The sequence below is a fragment of the Arachis duranensis genome, chromosome 5, assembly GCF_000817695.3.
Source record: "Arachis duranensis cultivar V14167 chromosome 5, aradu.V14167.gnm2.J7QH, whole genome shotgun sequence".
NCBI classification, from domain to species: domain Eukaryota; kingdom Viridiplantae; phylum Streptophyta; class Magnoliopsida; order Fabales; family Fabaceae; genus Arachis; species Arachis duranensis.
The window spans coordinates 12010239-12019540 of NC_029776.3; the positions used below are offsets into that span (position 1 = coordinate 12010239).

Consider the following 9302-nt stretch of genomic DNA (forward strand, 5'->3'; position numbering starts at 1 on the left):
TTCCGAGTAGGATCCTGGGAATCCGGAAAGTCCACCTTGTCTGTGGTGTTCCGAGTAGGATTCCGGTAATGAATGACCGTGACGTGCTTCAAACTTTAACCTGCTGGGCGTTGGTGACAGACGCAAAAGAGGGATTCTATTCCAGTAGGAGCGGGAACCAACCGGTGATTAGCAGTACTGTGACAGAGTGCGAGCATTAGTTTTCACTGCGAGGATGGGATGTAGCCATCAGCCATGGGTGATGCCTCGAGACTGGTTAGCTGTGCGAGTGATAGCCGCACAGGATATTTCCCCGTGAGGAATGAAAGTAGCCACAGTTGATGGTGAACCCCTATACAAAGCTTGCCATGGAAAGGAGTAAGAAGGATTGAGTAGAAGGAGTAGGAGAGCAGGCGTCCGAGAGCTCTACAGCATCTCCATCCGCTTATCTGAAATTCCCACCAATGAATCTGCATAAGTGTTCTATCCCTTTTATTGTTTATTTCCTTAACTTGCATTTTTCGAAAACCCATAAACAATTTTAAATCTGCCTGACTGAGATTTACAAGGTGACCATAGCTTGCTTCATACCAACAATCTCTGTGGATTCGACCCTTACTCACGTAAGGTTTATTACTTGGACGACCCAGTACACTTGCTGGTTAGTTGAACGGAGTTGTGAAAATAAACAATGTCATCAGAGTAAACATCCCACAAATGGAAAGAACAAGTGATCACAATTTCGTCCACCAACTCTAAATATGCATCAAAATGATAGGTGATAAAGAGGATAAGTGATAAGGAGGTGTATATCACTTGCTTATCAAGAGAATAGCAATTTTTATATGACATTTTTATATTGTAATTATTTTTTAGCTACCTAACGTTACCCTTAATGATGCTCTTGCTGCACGTAATTAATGCCTTTTTTTTGGAAAATCCACAAAACTAATCTGACTTGTTCGCACATCATTGCTTCTATTTTCCCAAACCTGCCGCATCCATTCATTCTTTCCTAATTTTTTCTTTGTGTTTGCTACGGTACGATGATAAATTTATACGTACTAATATATTTAAAATATGGACATGTAATAATAAGGCACGTGAAATTTATTTTCCACATCAGCATTTGATTTTTTATTTTTAAAATATATATTATATCACCATTTTTACTAATACATCCTTTTAATTAAATAAAAATAAAAAATATTTTTTGTTTAATTTTATAAAAAGTCTTAAACATCCTTATTTTATTTGATTAGACAGAAATATCTTTTTAAATTAATCAAATTTTAGAATTCAATTAATCCTAATTTTATAGTTTCAAATAATTTAAACAACAAAATAAAAATATAAAAAAAAACTAAAAATCAATCGTTCTTTATCTTCTCCAATTTTTCTAATCATTCCTCCCCTCCCTCTGAAAATAAAAAATCAATCGTTCTTCATCTTCTTCAATTCCCCTAATCATTCTTACCCCCTTCTAAAGCAAAGCATTGAAAGTTCCAAACCAAAACGACAAAACCCTAGCCCTAGTTTCTTTGCCACGGCCGTCCCCAGGTTCTAAGCGCTTCCGCTTCTTCCTCTTCCCCCTTTCCAGAACCCAGGTTGCTCGGCACGTCGTCCCCATCCTCGCTGGCTTCTCTGTTCGTGGCTTGGACCAGCTCGCCTTCAGATCACCGCTTGCCATCGTCTCTGCTCTCGCCGTCGTCTTGCCGGTTGCCATCGTGTCTCCGTTGAAGGTTAGTGGCCCTGCTCTGACATAAAATACATGTTTCAAAGAAACCATTGGTAAAAGGCGTTTTAGTTATAGAGATTGCGATGCTTTTCATGATGCAGGTATATATATCTTGGGCTATTCGACAGCGAAGTAGAAGCTGCAAGATCCTAGTGAAACTTGATAACAGTCTCACAATTGTTCTTTTGCTGGTGTAATTGCTGATAAGTGCAATGTTGTTTGCCAAATCTATTCACAGTTTGTTCTAAGTTAATTGTAAACTTTAGTTTGTGCTCAAATGACAATTTTCTTTATGACTTGTATTTACAGTGGACAGTGGAAGTTGATCCAAAATTTCATGAGATCATCTATTATGGGGAATATATATTTTTCTTTGTTTTCCTGATATCATAGTGTTGTTCTTGAACTATTTTTAGGTCACATGAACATTTAATTTAGGGGTCAGAAAATGACATAATTATTTGGTGAAAAAAAAAACTGGGTTCTCTATGCTATTTGAAGTTCATATATAGCATCTGTAAAATTGTCTTATTAATATCTCCAACTTGGGGGTAACTCATGGTATGTGGTAGTGGTTTTCGTGTTGCTATACTTGTTGCTACAAGTTTTATATGAAAACGTCAGAAGGGGAGAAATCAGGTTTTCTTGCACCTATTTAACTATCTGATGCCCTTGTAAATTAACTATCTAATGCCCTTGTAAATCTTCTTGGTACTGGAGAAAGTGAGTTATCAAGAGCTGAGGTTATAAAAAGAATGTGGGATTACATAAAAGGAAACAACCTTCAGCTATGTCACTTCTTTAAGTTATTCACTAGCTGCATACATTGTTTAATTAAAGCTCTAATGATCTCTCCTTTAAATAGCCATTTCAAAAGCTTGAAAAGACGAATTCAAACCATCTTACATTTTTGGCTGCATAACATAATATTAGCTACATCAAAGTTATCATAGCCATTTCAAATGGCACACCTCAAGCAATGCAATGTTCAGATTTCTAGATAGCTTGTGCCATATGCAGTGTTGTGGAACTCAAGATGCAGAATTATGTTTCAAGTTTGATGTAAACCAAAGGCCTCTGACTTCTCTTAATCAAGTCAATCAGTGCTGTTTGACTTTATCATATTCGTCTACTAATGATTCAAATAAACTTCTTGTTACAGCCTTTAGAGCCTAGAATTTGATAACAAATTCAATAGGTATATTCATTGTGACCCATGAATCAGTTGGCCAGAACTTCTATCATGCATTTGCAATGTCAATGCAAGATTCATCATTTCATTGAACTTAAGATTTACAAATAATTTTGATTTCTTTTTTCTTTTCAAATCCAATCACACTTAAGCTGCATGTCCATACTTAATGTAGCTTTGTTCAATTTTACTGTTCAATTCATATGAAGAAAGAAACAAATACAAAAATAATGTGAAAACAAGCTGATAAAAAACAGAAAGTATAACTTATATTAAACAATTTAAAATTATAGAGATAAGATTGGTAACAAATCATAGAAAGTAGTGATTTATTATGAAGTTGGCTGGTGACCCTTTTTTTTTACCCTATGCATATACCAAAATGAATGAGAAAGATCCAAACTATAACAAACAAGTTTGCAACTAATAATGGCAAGTAGAAACAAGTATGCTGCTAGTGCAATAGGAGAATGAAAACAAGAGACCATTTTATCAATGGATATAACTATTGATTTGCCAATTCCACAAAACATCCTCAAAATTTTTAAATATATAATAGCCTGCAGTTTCAACTAAACTGGCACTTATGAACTTAATTGAAGAGTATACACAAGCCTAGCTCAAGCAAGCCTGCATAACTAAACAAGAATGGTAGTCATGACAATCTAGGTTGCATACAATTGTTAGAGTAGTTTTATGTTTGACCAAAGCATGATTATACATGGAATTGGAAACTAAAATCCTAGGAAATAGCTTTCGCAGAGAATTACAATTCCATTTATAGTAAATGATATTATACCTTCTTGCTATTGTTTTTGTATATGTAACTACTGAAAATGTAATATATGAAGTTTAGTTTCTCACAAACAAGTTCTTAACCACGTTCTGTTTCTAACATTTATGCTTTGTACTAAACATTGAAAGTCATGTAGAATGAGGTTCATTGGAAGATTGTTAATGTATATAATGAAGAGCAGAGGTAAATTTAAGCATTTAAGAATTAGCTCTTCACGAAAAACTGTAATAGTCAAGTTGTGTAACACCCAGATTTTTAAAAATTAAATAATTAATTTTTTTGTGACTAAAATTAAATAATTAATTATTTATGAATCATTATATTTGTTGAAATTTTATTTTTTAAAAAAATTATTTTATCAAAAATAATAAAATAAAATTTTATAATTATTAAAGTTTAATTTAATTATGACTTATTCTATTAGTTTGGATTATTTATTAGAAATTATTTTGATAGACATATTATTATTATTATTATTATTATTATTATTATTATTTAAAAGAAAAAGAAAAAGAATACTAGGCCGAAGACATTAGGAGAACAAAAGGAAAAGAAACATTGGTAATGTATATATATATACCCATGCATTAACATAACAATGACACATATGATTAGAAAATAAAGGTTAGAATCTGATAGCAGAATTAATTTTTCTGATAAAGGAGAACCAGCTTTCTAAAATTCTGGATGCCAAAGTGCTTAAGGAAGCAAGGGAAGGTCACATTCTTGCCATTGCAAATCTTGCAATGAGATGTTTGAGATTCAGTGGAAAAAAAAGATCAACCATAAAAGAAGTTTCAGCAGAACTAGAAGCATTGAGAACAGCACAGAATTCCGTAGTTATCGACCTTGACCGCATCTCACCGGAAGATGGTGGATCACCTAACCACACCACCAGGGGACCAATTCAAGAATCTGGCGAGGAAAGCATTTTACTATCCCTACAAATGGAGTCCACATCCTTCTAAAATGCCTGATTGACACCCCAGATATTTGTTCATGAAAATGTTGACTACATTATAGAGGAAACCCTTTAGTTGTATATGTATTTGGTTATGACAGAGAATTTTTTTTCAAAATTTTTTAGCAAGGCTAGAGACTCGACTTATCACATATGTTGTTAAAATATTAGAACTGCTCCTATCACATGTGGTAAATAGTTCTGGAATATTCTGATAAATTCTCTGGCTATGAAGCAGTTTCCATTCTCTTTTTCTCCCATTGGTAAATTTTAAGCATTTGAAGCTTAGGAAGCCTTGAGAATTTCAATTAAAATAAGAAAAACAACATTCACTTAGCATAAGGTCCACATGATCCCTTACATTTTTACAAATTACTGATCTATAATTTGGAACATTTTTCTACAACCTTTTTCTACAGCTAAGAGCATAAATTAAATAAGGTTATCCACATCAAACACATATTTATTGGTATTTGTTATAAGCTGGAACGGTTATCATCAGATATGGTCTCTTTAGAAGATGTGTCACTATTTTTTAACATTGGTTTTCACCTGCAAACGAAGAGAGCCTGACATGTTATGATCACTAGGTAGGACAAAGACGTGAAGAATTAATAGAACTATACAACAAACCTTCAAAAAGAGAAAGCCATATTTGAATGAAGGCTTGTGAAAGCATAATTTTGAATGAACCTTAAAAAAATGTAGATTTGATGTTCAACTATACCATTGTTCTTCTAGCATGCATGCTGTAAGGGACCCAGGAGAACTGGAGTTGCCCCCTATTTTCTTTCAGACCATGTCCTGGAGTTGCTATGCTCAAATTAAGTTCAAGATTATGAATGCCACCTGTAGAAAACAAACACAAATTCAATTTTACAGTGACATAGTCACTTGTACATTAAGAAGAGCAAAATAGATCATTGTTATACCTTCATTGATGGCTGGAGATTTCATCTCCCCTTCATATGTACTTGGCTCAAAGTTAGTCACTGCTTCCCTTCCATTGCATTTGATAGCAGCATTGTCATAAGCTCTGAATTTCAGAAAATCAAAAGGGATACACGTATTGGATTGGAGCCCTAGTGAGGTTGAAAATTCAGGGTAATAAATTCAGTGCAGGTATAATGTAATTCATGTGTCACTAGGACCTTGCAGCTTCTACTTCACTGTCGAATACCCAAGATATATATACCTGCATCATGAAAAGCATCGCAATCTCTATAACCGAAATGCCTTTTACCAATAGTTTCTTTGAAACATGTATTTTTTGTGAGAGCAGGGCCACTAACCTTCAACAGAGACACGGCAGCAACCGGCGAGATGACGGCGAGAGCAGAGACGATGGCAAGCGGTGACCCGAAGGCGAGTTGGTCCAAGCCACGGACAGAGAAGCCGGCGAGGATGAGGACGACGTGCCGAGCTACCTAGGTTCCGGAAAGGGGGAAGAGGAAGAAGCGGAAGCGCTAAGAACCTGGGGACGGCCGCGGCAAAGAACGTAGGACTAGGGTTTTGTCGTTTTGGTTTGGGACTTTCAATGCTTTGCTTCAGAAGGGGGCAAGAATGATTAGGGGAATTGGAGAGGATGAAGAACGATTGATTTTTTATTTTTTTTGATATGTTTGCTTCAGAGGGAGGGGACGAATGATTAGGGAAATTGGAGAAGATAAAGAACGATTGATTTTTAGTTTTTTTATGTTTTTATTTTGTTGTTTAAATTATTTGAAATTATAAAATTAAGATTAACTGAATTCTAAAATTTGATTAATTTAAAAGTCTAAAATTTGGTTAATTTAAAATGGTATTTTTGTCTAATTAAATAAAGTAAGAATGTTTAAGATTTTTTATAAAATTAAACAAAAAATATTTTTTATTTTTATTTAATTAAAAGGGTGTATTAGTAAAAGTGGTGATATAATATATATTTTAAAAAAAAAAAATCAAATTTTGATGTGGAAAATAAATTCCACGTGCCTTATTATTATTTGTCTATATTTTAAATGTATCAGTACGTATGAATTTATCATCGTACTGTAGCAAACACCTTGTTAAAAGAAAAATATTCAGTGTAGAAGATTTTTCTAGTACAGTAAGATTTATTTATGTCGCTTTATGCCGGCAAATCAATCAAATAATTACCGACAATTTTATACTTTTGGAAAATACTAAGAGGATGAAACTAACATCATCAGGTTCATCGTGAGCTGTACCCGATTAAACTCCAAATAAATATGTACCTTTTGGGATAATAAATTAATAATGGACAAAACTAACGCGTATACCATTAGAATTCTACTTGACAATGCTTACAAGTCTTATCTTTAGATTAATCGTCCATATTTAAATTGTGTTTTGTATTCTTTTTTCTTCTTTGAAAACCTGTACGTTTTAGTATTTTCTAATTTGATAAGTATATCATTTTTAATTCTACAGGGTGTGCAAGATTTGGAACACTACCAAAAGCATGCGTTTTATTTAATAAATAAACAATTTTTTTATGAGTATAACAATGAAAACATGGATTTTAATGAAGCATATGGCTAGCAAAAAATAATGCCAACCTTGGATGTTGTCACATCTTTTGTATGTTTGTGATTGTTATAACTATACACAAGATCATATGCTTTCCAAGCTAAATGTCGCGCCTATGATTAACTAAAGGATTAATTACGATTTTTTTTCTTAAAAAGTTTAGGCCTAAAATCCTTTTTGTTTTTAATTTTTGTTAAAAATTTTTTTCGTCCCTAACCTTTTTCTGCATACAAATTTGTTCCTAAAGTTTAAAACCAAGTTTTAAAATCATCCTTTTTACTTAAATATTAAAATTTTAGACTAAATTACTTATAACAAAAAAATTATAAAATAAAAATAAATAAATAAGAGAAGAAAAATGTTTCTATTCTTGTGAAAGAAGAAAGAAAGAAAAAAAAATCAAATTAAATTTTAGAGATGATTTTAAAATCAAGTTAAACTTTAAGGACCATTTTGTATGTAAAAAAAAGTTAAAAACGAAAAACACTTTCGACCTATATCTTAAAAACCAAAATCATACTTAACTCTTAACTAAACGATCATCTTAGTTAAGATTCACATATAATTATTTTTATATAAAATTAATAATTAAAAATTATTATATAATTTAATATATTTGACAAAATTAAAATTTAAGGAGTCATAACTATAAATTTTATATAAAAATAACTACATATCAATTTTATTTTCCAGTGATACAAACAAAACGGCAAACACCGCTCCCTCTTCTCTTTTCTAAAAAAAATGTAAGAATCAAGAGTCAAACAAACCCCTTATCCACATGCGAAGGTATATAAAGGTCAGAATCAATTATAGTTGGCAAATTAATCATCATAAGCGTACAAAGGCAACATGAGAGACACTCTATATCTTGACTTGGACTTCCCAAGTCTAATTTTTAAACATATAATTTACCGTCTTCATATCTTGTAAGGCACATTCTGTGGTTTGCATTTGGACATTATATTGCATGGGGTATCTGCTTACCATGTTAATTAAAAGGATTTGGACTAATATCCCTAATATAATATATACACACGAGGGCATCGTGGCCAAATAACAGCCATGCTTGTTTAACATAACTTAAAGGGCATAGGAAGATGACCTATTGTAAGTTTTAAAATTATTAAATAGGATAAACTATAATTTTAGAGTTTAATTTTAATACACTAATTAATAATATAAATTTAATACAATTATAAAATTACATTTGTATTTTTAAATAATTATTTTCTCAATCAATAAAAATAGTAATTATTTTTTAGAAGAATGATAGGAGCCAGCAATTTTAGTGTTTTGTAACCATCAATTGTGTCAGAGTTTTTAATAGTGTGAGATTACATTTAATAGATCACTCACTTTTATTTTGATAGTTAAATACTGGCCAAAAAATACAAAAGTTGCTGGCACCTAAATTTTTTCTATTTTTTATAATGTAGCAATATGTAAAAACTATTTATTCACTATTTCCTTTCTTTAGATTTAAAATTGCGTCTAAAATAGACGCTAAATTAAACGTTTAAATTAAATAATATTATCCAATATTTAAATATTGCAACCCTAACAACTCATGCAGCCGGTTCCGCCCCTTGCAATTGATTAACCAACGATGACTTCAATTAATAAACTTTTAAAAGCCGGCAAAGAAAATAATACATGTTAAATAAAAAATACCGTGAATACGTAAAAAAAATCAGTTATTAGATTAAATATTATATATGTATATTATTTTATAATATGAGTGACTAATTTTGTAATTATTTTTTAATGTACAAATAATATTAAATTATTTATACCAATTACCAGTTATAATTCTCAAAAAGCTGCACGCAATATTATTAACTCCCTCCAATTTCTGAGTTTAAAATTACAGTAACATATAGTATAGGGAAGCTTTTCACCTGATTATAAAATACGTCTCAACATCCATTATACACTTATTATTTTAGTTTATTATGTATGATATGCGCTGACTACTTTTTTTATAACTAAACCTTTAACCAACGGCCGGACCAATAGTAAATGTATATTATTTTTTATCCTAAGAGTATATTTGAAATAATATATTTTTGGAATTAATTTTATTTGATTTTATTGAAATTAT

At 31.6% G+C, this 9302-nt stretch overlaps 1 long non-coding RNA gene across 1 annotated transcript; it reads right to left on the reverse strand.

Moving 5' to 3' along the window:
* Positions 1–5392: 5392 nt before the first annotated feature.
* LOC107488073 (uncharacterized) lies at positions 5393–6098 on the reverse strand. The gene is made up of 3 exons (XR_002376371.2): positions 5959–6098; positions 5599–5861; positions 5393–5515 (listed from the first exon to the last, which is right to left on the reverse strand). It is a non-coding gene; the product is annotated as an uncharacterized LOC107488073 (long non-coding RNA).
* Between the last annotated feature and the right edge of the window lie 3204 nt (positions 6099–9302).